This window comes from Chelonia mydas, chromosome 7 (genome assembly GCF_015237465.2).
Source record: "Chelonia mydas isolate rCheMyd1 chromosome 7, rCheMyd1.pri.v2, whole genome shotgun sequence".
NCBI classification, from domain to species: Eukaryota; Metazoa; Chordata; order Testudines; family Cheloniidae; genus Chelonia; species Chelonia mydas.
The window spans coordinates 67451686-67470079 of record NC_057853.1 but is presented as its reverse complement, the minus strand read 5'-3'; the positions used below and the strand labels follow the sequence as shown (position 1 = coordinate 67470079).

The following is an 18394-nucleotide window of genomic DNA, read 5'->3' as shown; positions in this document are numbered from 1 at the left end:
AATCGTGTTTGTGGTGTGAAATGAGCGGATCAGACCTTCCTTCATATCAACTGCAATTTGGTTGACCTTAAGCATCTTTAAATTGTTTGATAACTGCAAATGGTCTTCTTTATTAAAAGTCACTTTTGTAACTGTAATTTGCTGTGTTACGTGTTGTAAAAACATACAAACAGAGATTAGCAAGAAGGTAAAAACTCTATTGATGTTTATATCTGGGAAAATGTATACTGCTCCTTTTTGAGTAACTGCTTTATTAAGCATGTTTTATTTGTACCATTGCTACTTGCTTTCTGTCATTATGTACACTATTTATGTCTCATTTAATTATGTTTCAGTAAAGCAACCACTGAGAGGAAGGGATTGAAAAAATTACTAAAGTCTGTTATTTATAGCTAGGAAAACACCAGTGCAATGATGCTTTTTGTGCTTCTTACACTTTTTTTTTTTTTTACTGTGGTCTGTAAATTAAACTGCTTAATTGTTCAGGGGCCCTAGCACGTCAGCGTATATGTATTCATTAACTTCACCATGCCACAATAAAGCATCTAGTTTCTTTTATAGATCCTCCATTCCTTTCCTCATTTCTACAATTGAAAACAGTTTTTTTCTTAGTCACACAGTGCCACATTTGTTTGTAAATCTATCACAAGAAGTTATACCTCAAATAACCCCAAGCCCCTCTCAGAACAATGTACACATCCCCAGCACTCAGATCTCCTGATATAGGATTCTACTATCAAGTTTCCTCAAAGGAATGAGATTGAAATATAGACTAGTATACAGAAAGCTGTAACGTTAGAAGGTCACTTTGTATAATTATTTTCAGTGCAACATAAATGGGAAAAACAGGTATGTACTTGACTTTGACATTTCCCATGCTGATTCTATTCAATCTGAAGACAGGGCAAGCTAAGGTGCTGTATTCAAATAGGTGAGTAGGAAACGTACTATTGCATGTTATTGTGTACTGTTTCCCAGATGCTAACATTCTGAGACTGAAATGCTTTGAAGTATTGAACAGATGATTGGCAGGTTTGATGTGCATAAATGTTACCCTCTCTGAGGGAGGCAGTCCACAACAGAAACCTGAACTGGGACTCATCTTTCTGCTCCTCCACCAGTGCCAGTGGAGCTGGCAACAGCCACTAGGCCCTAGGGGTTATTCACATGCACGGCAGCTGCATTCAGAGTGTGAGTGGCAGCTGTATTGCATGGTTTAGGCAGGAGGTGGGACACACTTGCAGAGGTGTGTTGGTGAGCTCAGGAGATGGGGATTAGTTTCAAGAGTCTCACAGAACAATTGTGATCTGAGATCAGGGCTTGTGCCCCACCCCCATGTGTGCGGAAAGGGGAGCATGTGTACCCGAAGGAGCTAGTCTGCATCATTTATTGCAAAATGGTGTCATTGTTGCACTAGCAAGGCACTGGGGGTGGTGTGGGGGAGCAGCTGAGAGTTTAGTGATGGGTAAGGGAAAGTGAAGGTTCAGGAGTGGAAGGACAAGGCTTCCCTGACCCACTGCAGCTCCCTGCCAGGCCGGACAAGACCAGCCTGGCTTGCTCCCACAGCCCTACCTAAATCCTGAACCCTCCCTGCCGGCTCAACACCTCCTGTCAGGCCCTGGCTCTGAGAGGAGCTGCCAGGGGCAGTATCTATAGGTGAAAACAGGCACAGCAGTTCCTGAAACAAATACTGAAACAATCAACCCTTCTAGATGATCCTGTTAGCCCCCATGGAGTTCCCCAAAGTCTGGGCTAGAGCAATACCCACATATTAGCCTGTAAAGTGATCAGGTACCTACTTTCCCAGCTAATAATCTGGTATGCCACTTTCCTCTCTCTTCTCTGTCTCTGGTCTGCATGAGTCCTCAGAGTCCTTCCGCACCTGCAGCCCGGCATGCCAGCCTCTCTCTCTCTGAGGCTGATCCTCCATATTACTCAAAGCTAAACAGATTGCTGTGTTCAGTCTACACAATAGGCTATAATCTTTGACTGCTCCTGGATTTGTTACAGGGAAGAAAACATAAAAAAAGAGACACCAGGGGGCATAAGGGACATCTCACCAGGGGACATCAACAAAGGGAAACTCGGAACATGGCATTGTTAGATTTTGCTATGGAATGATGTTTCTTACAGGGAGTGTTACACTTATGATTAAAGCCGCCTCGTAAGCACTTAGCTTTACTCTAGCTGCTGTCACCAGCATGATCCAGACATCTAAAGTAGAGAATAAGCCCAGTGTAGATTTTTGCTAACTATGCCTGCGAAGAAGTTCACGCCTCCGTTTAGACGTTTAGAAGTTCACACCTCTGCCCGCAAAGCCAGGCAATACACCCACGATGGTATGTACTTTGCACCAAGGGAGAAACCTCTCAAAAGTGAAGAGTGGGTGCAGTTTGTGAGTGTTAAGGTTTAACGGCCACTTTTCCTGGCAAAACTGCCTCCAGACAGTGCGGCTCAGCACCGAGCCAGCCTGCTGAGCACATCAAGGGCCCCATTTAGGCTGATCTCTCTTTTGCAACATAGATGTGTTTGGCAATAATTTAAAGCTCAAGTGGATTATAAGTATGAACTTTTGTATTCATTTGCAAAACCTTCAGAAGACGATTGCACTTCTGAATGTTACATTGTTGGGGTCGGTGAGCAAATATTGTGTTGCTGGGCTACTTGTACTGAATGTTGTAATCCAGACTGCTCTAGTTCTCTCCCTTTTCCTGGCCCAGGCCTCTCGTCGTCCCCTGTAAATCTGTTTCTTTGGCTTTCATTTTCAGATGCATCTACATACAGAAAAGCCCTGATTCTCTACTAGCCCTTGCCTTATTTAATCATTTACATCTCTGCCAAGTGAGAGTAAAATGCTCCTGAGATGGGGGTAAATTATCCACAACTATTACCCCCACCCCCACCCTGGTTTCCTGAATCTCTGCATAATGGCTGAGGCACAGGCTAGATTCAGAGAGCATTGCACAAAGATAAACATCAAGGGTATTTTACCCAGAACCCTGAATGCAGGTGTGAGTGACAGCTCCCAGCCATCTTTAAAGAAAGGGGATTGCACAATTCTTCATAAGCACACCCATAATACACCCAAAATACAAACAGTGTTTGGAATATTTCTTAAATAGCCTTTAAAGCCTAAAGCCATTGGGTAAATAAGTTTGCCAGTTTTTCTTCCTAGACAGAGTCACACAACTCTGCTGCTCTTCCTGATATTGCCAACCCGAAGGGTTCAAGTCAGGCCTCGCTTTGTATTTAGGTTCTTGGGTTTGAGCCTTTTCTTGGGTCACATTTGTAAACTCATTCCCCACAAAGGCTAGAAACTTACTTTTATCTGAAATGAAAACTGAGATTCTCACCATTGCACCAGCAGCTGTGACTTTAAGATAAACACCACATATCAAACACACACATTACAATCTAAAATTGCAGCATAACATCAGCATTTCTACACTTTAGCACAGGGGTTCTCACCCTTTTTCTTTCTGAACCCCCCTCCCCCCCAACATGTGATAAAAATGCCAGGTCCCACCTATGCCACAATAACTGGTTTTCTGCATATAAAAGCCAGGGCCGGCATTAAGGGGGAGCAAGCAGGACAATTGCCCGGGGTTCCAGGCCATAGGGTGCCCCACGAAGCTAAGTTGCTCAGGCTTCTGCTTCAGCCCTGGGTGGCAGGACTCAAGGCCCCAGCGAGTCGAACACTGTTTCTGCATGGCGGACCCCCTGAAATCTACTTGCAACCTCTTAAGGGCCCCCAGACCTTTGGTTGAGAACCACTGCTTTAGCACACATATGTAAAAACTAGTGAGCATGCCCAGTAAGTACCATACCCTTCTTCAGCATGCTTAGAGGAGTCAGGATGGCCTAGAGGATAGAGCACTGGACTGGGACTCAGGAGACCTGAGGTCTTGGCTCTGCTACTGGGTGATATTGGGGACTTCACTCCCCTGTGCCTTGGTGGTATTTCCCCATTGTAAAATAGGAGTAATGATACTGACCTCCTTTGTAAAGTGCTTTGAGAACTACTGCTAAACAGTGCCATAGAAGAGCTAGCCCTTCTAGCTGCGTCACCTTGCCCTGCTCGCTGCACGTGTGCAGGGACACAGACAATTTGAACAAATCCATTCCTGCTCCCACGGCTTCTCCCGCTTCCTGTACAGAAAAAGAAAAGTTGCATTATAAAGCCTGTGGGTTACACTACCATTCTGACTGTAGCATTTTTCACCCACTTAGCCCAGATGTGACTGACCTCGCAAGGTAGGAGAGAATCAAGCCCAAGGTGTTTCTTAAAACTTCTCTGGATTAAGGAGCTACAAGTTTTGAGATTGAATATAAAAATATGGATAAGTATTTGGGCTGTCTACCTTAAAGGACCTTGCAGCGGGATAATACCTTGAGTTAGTAACCCCTGAAGGCCTATCCCAGGGCTAGAGTGTAGCTGCCTGTTTAGCAAGTGCTCAGGGTGGGGTTTGGGGGGAAGCACAGGGCACAAGGAATCTTTCCTCTTGCACGCCTCAAGCTGAAGCCTGGGGAGCACTTTAGGGAGTAAAGGGATTGCCTCCAGCAGTACATCTATGGGAGTACACACCACATTCAAGAGTGGAAAGTAGAGCATCATGTGCTTGGATAGGGATTCTGCATAGTGCCTCAGTGAGCTCCCTCTGAACTGGTGCAGCTGTACACATCTCCTACTCTGGCCTGTGTCTAAAAGGCACAATTTAGATCCAAGTGAGCTATTTGGATTTTTGACTGCAGTCAATATAGAGAGGGCGGAAGGATTGAATTGCCCAACCTCCCACCTTTCTGATGCTTCTGTGGGATCTTTTCAAACACAAACCACAAGGTAGGGTGGGAGATTCAGAGATGTAAACAAGCAGGACTAGTCAAGGACTGTAGTGCCTTCATTTGCCAAAGCATCTAGGGAACAGGAACTCAAACAAAAGCAAAGCAACATAAGGCAGCTTGGGGGATCTGAAAAGAACCCAAAGCTGTCATGAGAGCTGAATAATACAGTTTACTATAACACACACACACACACACACACACACACACCCCTCTGCTCCTGCTAAGGCTGCTATCAGAAATATCAGAATATAACCACTGCTGTATTCCTGAGCTGACCAAGGCCCTGAATGAGCAACACAGGTGAGCACATGCCTAACTTTACCACTAGCCTCATTGAAGTCAAATGGAATTACTCATGTGTTTGAAGTCAGGCACATGCTTAAGTACCTTGCTGTATCAGGGACCATGGGCATTCTGTACAAGGGGAGGAGAGTAAGGAGTTCAGTGCTTCCAATACTCTTCTCAATGGTTGGATGCTCATTCCACACCAAACTTCAGCTCTTTGAAGTTTCCCCACCATGACGTTGTCTCCAGTGTTGGAATGGGGGTGGCAGGCACCATAGGGAAGAGCAGTTACACAGCAGCATCTCTTTCCCACTGCAGACCTGCCAGAACCTCTTGCAGGAACAATGTACAAGCTCATCAGTGTGGGATCAAAATGAGTCACCAGCTGGACACATTCAAAAAACAGCTCTCCACAGTCTTCTCCTCCCTTGAAGCAGAAAGGTGAGTGCTGAAGGGTTTGGGAGAGCGATTCTTAGAGGCAAAAGGCTGCGTCTTGGCTGATTTACACTATCTTTTCCTGTGGACTGTTGGCCAATCCTTCATTTGCAGATGAGGCTTCTTTGTGCAGTGGTGCTGTGCCGACACCATGCAAGCGATGATGCAATTTCTGTTGCAGGAAAGCCATGGAGTTTTGAGAATAAGTTTCTTCCTTCCACAAGTTTTCAGATGAAACAGCAGCATAGGGGCCAAAGGGATGGTGCTTCCTTCCCTTCCATAACAGGAAACATGCCATAACAGACCGATCAACTTTCTTGATGCCCTAGGCAAAATCAACTTTTTCTGTGAATCATTTATATATTGAAATAGAAACAATATGGATAATATTTGGTGGATTAAATTAGCTGGTGCCTATGGTATTTGCAGCTTATAAATGAAATAATTTTCTATTTGTCTTGTAATTTTAATTTAGAATAAATGCTTTCAAAATACAGGGGGGGAAAGGAGCTTTGCAGGTGCTTTCTCCCATGTGACAAGATAGGTCCCCCTAAGCCTGCATTCAGCTCCAAACTATGCACTCTCTGTAGAAAGCCAGCCCCAGTAACTGATTAACAAATACTGCTGCTCTTAGGGTGAATTACACAGGAACTCCTGTGCAGGTAGATCAGCCAGTCATATTGTCACTAATTATAACCACCTCATTAAGTGCTATTACAGCAACTACAAATTCATTTATAATTAATGAACAATTAAGTGGTCATCAGGGACTCTGCATTAAGCCTCCTGACAGCTAGTAGAAACTAGGCTCAAAATCTCTCTCTTCCCCCTCTCTGTTGCTTAGGATCTGCTAAAAAAGGCAACCCTACAGTGGGCGGTGAAAAGGTCAGGACTCTGGACACAGCTGATATTACTTGAAACTCCTGCATGACTTCAGGCACTAACTATTAATGAACATGCCAGTTACTATTTTCCATACTCTCCATAATCCTGAAATTATTTTGTCTCTTCTGAAAAGGACAGCCTGCTATCCATCGACAATATGAGAGAGGTTCACTGAATTCATCATCACAGCTATGATATCACTTTTGTGTAGGTGATCAGACATCATAGTTTAGTGGGAAGTCTGCAGATCTTCTGGGCCAAATTATACTCACTAATACCTGTGTGTAGCCAGGATAATTCCATTAAAGCCATATGAGATACTATTAATTTACACCAGAGCTGGGCCTGTTATTAGTAAAGGCAAAACTGAGGCCCAGAAGAGGCTGGCTGTGGCATGTCTGAGATGAGGAGCTGCTATCCCTAGAGGAGGCAATCTCCAGCAGAAGACATAGGACCTCTGAGAGAGCTCCAGAACAAGAGAAGTGGGATCAAACCCAGGCCCAAGAGATCAAAGACTTCAACGCCCTCTTAGAGAGAAGCTGATTGAGGGGTTATCTCAGATGACAGATCCAAGAAATAAGACTTATACCTACAGCTGAGTGAACCATTGATTTTTCAGTTTTGGTGTCTGAAACGAAAAAAATACATTAAAAATGATTATTTTCTCACCAACTGATTTTCCCTCCCATTTTTTCTAGACAAAATGAAAAACCAGTAAATAAATAAAATAAAATAAATAAATAATTGTTCTGGTCAAGCCCACCAATTAGAAAATGTTGATTAAAATAGACATTTCAGTTTCAAATGTCAAATGTCCCCTAATTATTCCAAATCACAATACTTATATACGATTCTATAACATTTTTATTTGGTTAAAAACAATTGAGAATATAGATTCATTCCAAGGAATGGATGTAAGCAGGGAATTCTGAAATTGTCACTCTATTTACGGTGTTTGCTTCTTCACTTTTAGAATTTAAAATCAAGATCTTTTTTAACAAAGTATGAATTTAAAAAAAGAGAGACATATATTATAGGCAAATACCTCAAGTGATACAGATGGCTCCTATCATTCTCAGGTATAAGTCTTTTGCCCACACAAATGGATTTCTCATGTCTGTCACATGTGTGTGGCGTATCTTAGATTATTTTTGATGCTCATTGAGGGGAAACTGGATGGTTCAGATGTTTGGCCAGGGGAGATGGAACCATTCACATTTTCTGCAAGATAGCTGTCCAAATATAGCCCTGATCAGTAACTGAAAGTTGATGCTATCTAACAGCTGATAAATAGCCTATTGGATATATAATATGTGGATCGTCTTTGTTAAACTCCAAGTGAACAGGTCACAACAGCCACCACAATGCTCTGGAGTCAGTCTCAGATGAGAGACCAAATTACTCTCTGATCCCTGTAGCCGGGAGAACAACAGGATTCTTCATATCCAGTAGAATGTCTCTTTCTTGTCATAAATATCTGAGGCCTGTCTTTTAGGGACTGAAGTCTTTCCTGCATTTTCATATCATAAATATTAACTAAAAACTCACACACAAACTTTTAAAAGCCCTAGTTTTCATAGCTGCAGGACACCAATTAATGAAGAAAAGGAACACATTTCACTTGAGAATTACCAAGGTGTGTTACCAACGATGACAAGGAAAATATAATGGAGATCTGCCGTATGCTCTAGAAAATGTATATCCTTCTCCAGTACCAGTAATTACCTTTCTACTGCTGTTACGTGGCTTCCTGTGGCCTGGTCTGTGCAAAGAAAGATTTCACTAGTCATAATAATAAAGAAGATATAAAATGAATACCACAATGAGCTGCTACTGTATCATGGAAGAGAATAGGATTGCTACAGAACAGTGGATTTAGGCTTGGATGGAAGTAGAAAGATACTGCTAAAATTTTTTTTCTCAAAATTTTCAACAACTTTATTTTTGCTGCTTTAGAGTCTTCCTCCCCGCCCCACCCCCCCACGAGACAACACAAATTTTTAAGCAACAATTCATATTTTCATTATTTGTCTCTTTCGCCTTCTGTCATGACCTCTCTGCTTCTGTTTTTCAGATCCAGTGTTTGCAGTGAGGAAATGTAGTATTCTTTCATGTTCTATTCTGGTCTACAGAACATACTGAAAGGCCCAGAGTGGAGAGATCTGTACACAGTGCATATTATAAAAAAACGGTATTAGGTGAATAGCATACAAACATGTCTATCTATTAAACTGGACAGATATACATACTTATCTTAATGTAACTCTAACATTATGTATTTCATGTACAAGTCAACTGACAAGGGCCAGCTTCTGCTAGGTTAGCTTTTGGGTGATGATTCTGTCCCTTAAGTGTAACACAGAAATCACTTTAGCTGAGAATACAGGTGTCCTTCATTTTTTCCAGTTGTCTCATCCTTGAAAAAGAGAGGGTTACACTGTACATTATGGCTGAGTCTCATGCTATTTGAAAAAAGAAAAGGAGGACTTGTGGCACCTTAGAGACTAACAAATTTATTTGAGCATAAGCTTTCGTGAGCTACAGCTCACTTCATCGGATGCATTGCCCCCATCTCCACCCAGGTTGGGAAGTAAAACTCTGCAGATAAACTTTCGAACTCTGGTGCTGCACAGACCAGGGACAGAGACTTTTGGGTTGTTGGACTTTTGGGACACTGGGTTGCTGGACTCAAGAACCAAAGGGAAAGGACACTCCCCAATTTGCTTGGGGTGGGTTTTTGCTCATGGGTTGTGTTATGAATCCTGTTGGTGGTGTTTCCCCAAAATAATGTCACATTGTTTCTTTCTGTTATTAAAAGGCTTTTGCTACACTCAGACTCTGTGCTTGCGAGAGGGGAAGTATTGCCTCACACCCCTGGTCTACACTAGGACTTTAGGTCGAATTTAACAGCATTAAATCGATGTAAACCTGCACCCGTCCACATGATGAAGCCCTTTATTTCGACTTAAAGGGCTCTTAAAATCGATTTCCTTACTCCACCCCTGACAAGTGGATTAGCGCTTAAATCGGCCTTGCCGGGTCGAATTTGGGGTACTGTGGACACAATTCGACGGTATTGGCCTCCGGGAGCTATCCCAGAGTGCTCCATTTTGACCGCTCTGGACAGCACTCTCAACTCAGATGCACTGGCCAGGTAGACAGGAAAAGAACCGCGAACTTTTGAATCTCATTTCCTGTTTGGCCAGCGTGGCAAGCTGCAGGTGACCATGCAGAGCTCATCAGCAGAGGTGACCATGATTGAGTCTCAGAATCGCAAAAGAGCTCCAGCATGGACCAAACGGGAGGTACGGGATCTGATCGCTGTATGGGGAGAGGAATCCGTGCTATCAGAACTCCGTTCCAGTTTTCGAAATGCCAAAACCTTTGTCAAAATCTCCCAGGGCATGAAGGACAGAGGCCATAACAGGGACCCGAAGCAGTGCCGCGTGAAACTGAAGGAGCTGAGGCAAGCCTACCAGAGAGGCGAACGGCCGCTCCGGGTCAGAGCCCCAAACATGCCGCTTCTATGATGAGCTGCATGCCATTTTAGGGGGTTCAGCCACCACTGCCCCAGCCGTGTTGTTTGACTCCTTCAATGGAGATGGAGGCAATACGGAAGCAGGTTTTGGGGACGAAGAAGATGATGATGATGATGAGGTTGTAGATAGCTCACAGCAAGCAAGCGGAGAAACCGGTTTTCCCGACAGCCAGGAACTGTTTCTCACCCTGGACCTGGAGCCAGTACCCCCCGAACCCACCCAAGGCTGCCTCCTGGACCCAGCAGGCGGAGAAGGGACCTCCGGTGAGTGTACCTTTTAAAATACTATACATGGTTTAAAAGCAAGCATGTGAAAGGATTACTTTGCCCTGGCATTCGCGGCTCTCCTGGATATATTCCCAAAGCCTTTGCAAAAGGTTTCTGGGGAGGGCAGACTTATTGCATCCTTCATGGTAGGACACTTTACCACTCCAGGCCAGTAACACGTACTCGGGAATCATTGTACAACAAAGCATTGCAGTGTATGTTTGCTGGCGTTCAAACAACATCCGTTCTTTATCTCTCTGTGTTATCCTCAGGAGAGTGAGATATAATCCATGGTCACCTGGTTGAAATAGGGTGCTTTTCTTCAGGGGACACTCAGAGGAGCCCATTCCTGCTGGGCTGTTTGTCTGCGGCTGAACAGAAATGTTCCCCGCTGTTAGCCACAGGGAGGGGGGAGGGTTGAGGGGGTAGCCACGCGGTGGGGGGAGGCAAAATGCGACCTTGTAACAAAAGCACATGTGCTATGTATGTAATGTTAACAGCAAGGTTTACCCTGAAAGAGTGTAGCCAGTGTTTTATAAAATGTGTCTTTTTAAATACCGCTGTCCCTTTTTTTTTCTCCACCAGCTGCATGTGTTTCAATGATCACAGGATCTTCTCCTTCCCAGAGGCTAGTGAAGATTAGAAAGAAAAAAAAACTCACTCGAGATGAAATGTTCTCCGAGCTCATGCTGTCCTCCCACACTGACAGAGCACAGACGAATGCGTGGAGGCAAATAATGTCAGAGTGCAGGAAAGCACAAAATGACCGGGAGGAGAGGTGGCGGGCTGAAGAGAGTAAGTGGCGGGCTGAAGAGAGGGCTGAAGCTCGAATGTGGCGGCAGCGTGATGAGAGGAGGCAGGATTCAATGCTGAGGCTGCTGGAGGACCAAACCAGTATGCTTCAGTGTATGGTTGAGCTGCAGCAAAGGCAGCTGGAGCACAGACTGCCACTACAGCCCCTGTGTAACCAACCGCCCTCCTCCCCAAGTTCCATAGCCTCCACATCCAGACGCCCAAGAACACGGTGGGGGGGCCACCGGCCAACCAGCCACTCCGCCACAGAGGATTGCCCCCCAAAAAAGAAGGCTGTCATTCAATAAATTTTAAAGTTGTAAACTTTTAAAGTGCTGTGTGGCATTTTGCTTCCCTCCTCCACCACCCCTCCTGGGCTACCTTGGTAGTCATCCCCCTATTTGTGTGATGAATGAATAAAGAATGCATGAATGTGAAGCAACAATGACTTTATTGCCTCTGCAAGCGGTGATCGAAGGTAGGAGGAGAGGGTGGTTAGCTTACCCGGAAGTAGAGTGAACCAAGGGGCGAGGGGGTTTCATCAAGGAGAAACAAACAGAACTTTCACACCGTAGCCTGGCCAGTCATGAAACTGGTTTTCAAAGCCTCTCTGATTCGTACCGCGCCCTCCTGTGCTCTTCTAACCGCCCTGGTATCTGGCTGCGCGTAACCAGCAGCCAGGCGATTTGCCTCAACCTCCCACCCCGCCATAAACGTCTCCCCCTTACTCTCACAGATATTGTGGAGCACACAGCAAGCAGTAATAACAGTGGGAATATTGGTTTCGCTGAGGTCTAAGCGAGTCAGTAAACTGCGCCAGCGCGCCTTTAAACGTCCAAATGCACATTCTACCACCATTCTGCACTTGCTCAGCCTGTAGTTGAACAGCTCCTGACTACTGTCCAGGCTGCCTGTGTACGGCTTCATGAGCCATGGCATTAAGGGGTAGGCTGGGTCCCCAAGGATACATATAGGCATTTCAACATCCCCAACAGTTATTTTCTGGTCTGGGAATAAAGTCCCTTCTTGCAGCTTTTGAAACAGACCAGAGTCCCTGAAGATGCGAGCGTCATGTACCTTTCCCGGCCATCCCACGTTGATGTTGGTGAAACGTCCCTTGTGATCCACCAGAGCTTGCAGCACTATTGAAAAATACCCCTTGCGGTTTATGTACTCGCTGGCTTGGTGCTCCGGTGCCAAGATAGGGATATGGGTTCCATCTATGGCCCCACCACAGTTAGGGAATCCCATTGCAGCAAAGCCATCCACTATGACCTGCACATTTCCCAGGGTCACTACCCTTGATATCAGCAGATCTTTGATTGCATGGGCTACTTGCATCACAGCAGCCCCAACAGTAGATTTGTCCACTCCAAATTGATTCCCAACTGACCGGTAGCTGTCTGGCGTTGCAAGCTTCCACAGGGCTATCGCCACTCGCTTCTCAACTGTGAGGGCTGCTCTCATCTTGGTATTCATGCGCTTCAGGGCAGGGGAAAGCAAGTCACAAAGTTCCAGGAAAGTGCCCTTACGCATGCGAAAGTTTCGCAGCCACTGGGAATCGTCCCAGACCTGCAACACTATGCGGTCCCACCAGTCTGTGCTTGTTTCCCGAGCCCAGAATCGGCGTTCCACAGCATGAACCTGCCCCATTAGCACCATGATGCCTACATTGGCAGGGCCCGTGCTTTCAGAGAAATCTGTGTCCATGTCCTGATCACTCACGTGACCGCGCTGACGTCGCCTCCTCGCTCGGTATCGCTTTGCCAGGTTCTGGTGCTGCATATACTGCTGGATAATGCGTGTGGTGTTTAATGTGCTCCTAATTGCCATAGTGAGCTGAGCGGCCTCCATGCTTGCCTTGGTAGGGCGTCCGCACAGAAAAAAGGTGCGGAATGATTGTCTGCCGTTGCTCTGACGGAGGGAGGGGCGACTGACGACACGGCTTACAGGGTTGGCTTCAGGGAGCTAAAATCAACAAAGGGGGTGGCTTTACATCAAGGAGTATTTCAGGCAGGACTTCACGGAGGGTTCCAATAAGAAATGGTGCACCTAAGTTATTGTTCTTATTGGAACAAGGAGGTTAGCCTGGCCTCTGATTGATACATGGCTAGATTTACCTCGCTGCACCTTCTCTGTGAGTGACTGCAGTGTGACCTAGAGAAATGAGTCCCCTAGACGGGGGAGGAGGCAAATGAGTACAAAACAAATCTGGTCTATTTCTTGTTTTGATCCACTCCATCTATCTTTTACATCTTTGGCTGGCAGCAGACGGTGCAGAAGGACTGCATGCCATCCACATCTCATGGCTGCTCGGCAGAAGACGGTACAGTACGAATGCTAGCCATCCTCATCTCTTGCCTGCCTGGCAGAAGATGGTGCAATATGACTGCTAGCCATTGTCATCTCTTGCCTGCCCGGCAGAAGATGGTACAATACGGCTGCTAGCCATCGTCATCTCTTGCCTGCCCGGCAGAAGATGGTACAGTACGACTGCTAGCAATCCGTATTGCCTGCCTGCTCACCATAAGACGGTTCAATAGGACTGACTGCAGGACTAAAGAGAATGACCTGGTCAAGTCACTCCAAATTTAGTCCCTGTGCCCATGTCTGCCCAGGCGCTCCCAGCCGACGTAGCCAGGAGCACCTCGGACATGACGAGGACGGCTACCAGTCATACTGCACCGTCTGCTGCCAGAAGGCAATGGGTTGCTGCTACTGTGTAGCAATGCGTACCGCGTCTGCCAGCACCCAGGAGACATACGGTGACGGTTCCCTGAGCGGGCTCCATGCTTGCGGTGGTATGGCGTCTGCACAGGTAACTCAGGAAAAAAGGCGCGAAATGATTGTCTGCCCTTGCCTTCATGGAGGGAGGGAGGGAACGGGGGCCTGACAATATGTACCCAGAACCACCCGCGACAATGTTTTAGCCCCATCAGAGTGCTCCATTGTGACTGCTCTGGACAGCACTCTCAACTCAGATGCACGATTGTTTGCCATTGCTCTGACGCAGGAAGGGGCGACTGAGGACACGGCTTACAGGGTTGGCTTCAGGGAGCTAAAATCAACAAAGGGGTGGCTTTACATCAAGGAGTATTTCAGGCAGGACTTCATGGAGGGTTCCAATAAGAAATGGTGCACCTAAGTTATTGTTCTTATTGGAACAAGGAGGTTAGCCTGGCCTCTGATTGATACATGGCTAGATTTACCTCGCTGCACCTTCTCTGTGAGTGACTGCAGTGTGACCTAGAGAAATGAGTCCCCTAGACGGGGGAGGAGGCAAATGAGTACAAAACAAATCTGGTCTATTTCTTGTTTTGATCCACTCCATCTATCTTTTACATCTTTGGCTGGCAGCAGACGGTGCAGAAGGACTGCATGCCATCCACATCTCATGGCTGCTCGGCAGAAGACGGTACAGTACGACTGCTAGCCATCGTCATCTCTTGCCTGCCTGGCAGAAGATGGTACAATACGATTGCTAGCCATCGTCATCTCTTGCCTGCCCGGCAGAAGATGGTACAGTACGACTGCTAGCAATCCTTATTGCCTGCCTGCTCACCATAAGACGGTTCAATAGGACTGACTGCAGGACTAAAGAGAATGACCTGGTCAAGTCACTCCAAATTTAGTCCCTGCGCCCATGTCTGCCCAGGTGCTCCCAGCCGACGTGGCCAGGAGCACCTCGGACATGACGAGGATGGCTACCAGTCATACTGCACCGTCTGCTGCCAGAAGGCAATGGGTTGCTGCTACTGTGTAGCAATGCCGTATCGCATCTGCCAGCACCCAGGAGACATACGGTGACGGTTCCCTGAGCGGGCTCCATGCTTGCGGTGGTATGGCGTCTGCACAGGTAACTCAGGAAAAAAGGCGCGAAACAATTGTCTGCCCTTGCTTTCACGGAGGGAGGGAGGGAAGGGGGGCCTGACGATATGTACCCAGAACCACCCGCAACAATGTTTTAGCCCCATCAGGCATTGGGATCTCAACCCAGAATTCCAATGGGCAGCAGAGACTGCGGGAACTGTGGGATAGCTACCCACAGTGCAACGCTCTGGAAGTCGACGCTAGCCTCGGTACTGTGGAAGCACTGCGCCGAATAATGCACTTAGAGCATTTTCTGTGGGGACACACACACTCGAATATATAAAACCGATTTCTAAAAAACCGACTTCTATAAATTCGACCTTATTCCGTAGTGTAGACATACCCTTAGAGGCGCCCAGCGGGGGTGTTATATATTTGTCCCAGGCCACTGGGTAGGGGCTTGAGCCATGTTGTGTTATTTGCATTGTGTTATTGGCATGGAACCCCTAGCTACTGAACCCAGCCCTTGTTGCTGCCAACTCTGATGGGCAGAAGGGTTACGAAAGCTTATGCTCAAATAAATGTGTTAGTCTCTAAGGTGCCACAAGTACTCCTTTTCTTTTTGCGGATACAGACTAACACGGCTGCTACTCTGAAACATGCTATTTGAAGTTTTTCCTAAAGCCCCAGGTGACTATATAAGACTCTTAGAAAAAGGTTTCTAACCCTCATGGTTGCAGAGGAAAGGTTGAAAATATTAAACTTAAAGGCTCATAACGCAGAAGGAAAATCAAGAGAACCCTAAACATATTATTTTTTAAAAAAACTTATGATTTTAAAGCTAATCTAATGAGTTTTTGGTTCTTGACTCATGATTTTTGAATGCTTGGGGTTAGCAATACTGCTGTTGAGAAGGGAGGGCTTTGTGAATTTCAACTAGCTTTGAAATTCAAAACACTTATATATTTTGAGAGGCTGACAAACCCTCAGACTTCCAAAGTGTTGATTATCTGGCTATCAGCAGAATGACTGAGAAGAAAATTCATATTCAAATTCCTTCCCCAAGAGATAGGTGTAGTTGGTTACTTCCTTTCTGGCTCACTGGTTTGTAACAAAGAGTTCTTACAACATTTTGCATATACATGTTATGTGTTATAATGCCACCTAGCGGTAAGAGTGCAACAGGAGTGGAGTGAAGATAGTTTGCATGAGTTTGCATTTGTTCAAGTGCATGGGTCCAGATTCCCAGGAGGATTTTACTAGAGGATTTTGCCTGAAGATGGGTGAAAAATTAAGGGTCGAGTCTTATAAAAACTTTCTACCAAGTGATTGGAGTAGTCCCATTGAAAGGATGAGTGAAATCAGTGGGGCTATTTCTGTTTGTTAGGCTATGACCTTGGTTCAGCAAAACACTGAAGCATTGGCTTAAAGTTAAGCATATTCTTAAATTCTTTCCTGAATAGGAGCCCTACAGCTTGATTTTATGAGCTGGTGAGCACTCATATCTCCCAGTGATTTTAGTTCGAATTACAGGTGTTTGGCACCTGGGAGAATCAGGACCTAAATCTGGCAGTGTTTGCAGGATTGGCGTTTACTCTTGGAAAGAGAAAGGAATGTATTAGGTGCCATATGAATGTCTTCATAGTACTGAATGGTGCTAGTGATTTTCAGAGTCAGTTGCCAGTCTAACAATGTATCTTAGATAGCTGTGATTTCAGAACCATTGTACATTAAGTTCTGTTAAGAGATAAGAATAGCATTTTGTGCTGTCTGGGGCTGTCTTACCCCTTTGTCAGCAGGAGATGCTCAGTGTCCTCTTGCAGACTTCTTCTGTTGGTAGAGCAGTTCGCTCTCTGGCCAAACTAAAGAGTACTCCCCTCCCAGGGTATAAAAGTCCAAACAGAAAACCGCACCAGTCAAACACAGTGCTGGGCTTCAGAAAGAGTCCTTTCCATTTTGGTTGTGGGGGTGCCCATTCAGCGCTTTCAGGAGGCATCACTGATATGTAGGAGAGTTCTCCATCTAACTACATGCCATGTCCCCAACACCCCAACTAATGAAGCAGTCATCTGCTTCAGCTTCAAACATCCACTTCATTCTTCCTACACAGGTTGTCTTGTCTGCTTCTAAGACAAATAAAGTAAAGAAAAACATACCAGCCATAGCTGTGACACTCAGTCCAATGGTACCATCCTCTGACAGGACTGCAATAGTCCTCATTCCAGCCCCCTGTTGTCTCTCAGTCCTGAAACCTGCTCAGCTCTGATGTCTCCCTAGGCTGGGGAGAGGAAGAGCTGAACAATTCCTGCTTTTTCCTGGTCAAGACCAAAAGTTGGTTGGTCTTCATGCCCAGATGGAAACTCTTTCCTTAATTACCAAACCCAGCAAGTTTGATAGGGTGTGACAAAGTCTATGCTTGGCTCCCTTTGCAGGGAATTAAGCTCTTTTCTGTCTAATCCAGCAAGAGTTGTGGTCACCTCATCACAGTGCATACTGGGTGAAAGTTTCCTCTATGCAGAGGGCCAGCAATAGCCTCTGAGTCACTTAAATCACACTTAGGCCAATTTTGAGAGATTATGAGGGAGTCAAGCCCTGGGATGTAATGTAACAACATTGAGAGTCTCCTGCCTTCTGCTGCATTCAAATGGTGAGCTGCATTTTCTGCAAGTCAGACGAGATTGTCAAAAAAGCATCTTCCTCTTGGATTGTAATTTTGATGACACATAGGACGCATGTAAATGTATTTTAATGTTATATTCTTCTTTTGACCAGATACAGGGCTTAAGATCTATCTTACAGCATGTTGCAGTTTTCGCTAGCTGCATGGAAAACTATGAACATGGCTAATACTCCAGGAATACTCTGCATGTTAATGATTTTTTGTTATGGAGCATAAGAATCCACAGGACATAATAGCATTCAAGCTTCTACGTGATAATTATTTCAGTTAATTTTAGTACTAGAGTAAACACACATTAGGAGCCATGTCATCACTAGAGGCTGAAATCACATAGGACTGTGGACATTATGCATTGCCAGTTATTTACGTACAAAAAGGGACAAGAATGTACCAATAGCATGATGTAGTAAGAGTGCTCTTAACTCATACTCTAAGCTGAGAACTGTGATTGTTCCTAAAGAGAACAACCATGGGATGCTGGTTCATTATCAAATGCTTTCCTCATGCTTAGTTATACAGGAACCCGGAAGAAGGTACATCAACCAGCCATAGAGCACCAAATGAACTCATTAGCATTAGCACTATTACATTCAACGCAACTTAATTCCTAATGAATGAACAATTACCTTTAAATTTTCATCAGGGAATTCTAGGCTGAATCTCCTTATGGCAAGGAGAAAACAACTGTCAAGATGCTCTGTTTTTGGTTACTCAGTGCCCTCTTTACGGGAGCGTCCTGTGTGCACAAAGCAGTTCAGAACAAACTGTGACTGTTTCTAGGTTGTGTGGGGACAGAAGAGGCCTTCCTGCCTGACCACAAAGCAAGCAATACTGCATAGCCACTCCCTAGATATTTGAAC

At 45.4% G+C, this 18394-nt stretch overlaps 1 long non-coding RNA gene across 1 annotated transcript; it reads left to right on the top strand.

Moving 5' to 3' along the window:
• Positions 1 to 876: 876 nt before the first annotated feature.
• On the top strand, positions 877 to 5597 carry LOC122466628. The gene is made up of 3 exons (XR_006292288.1): positions 877 to 931; positions 2769 to 5142; positions 5446 to 5597. It is a non-coding gene; the product is annotated as an uncharacterized LOC122466628 (long non-coding RNA).
• Positions 5598 to 18394: the final 12797 nt, after the last annotated feature.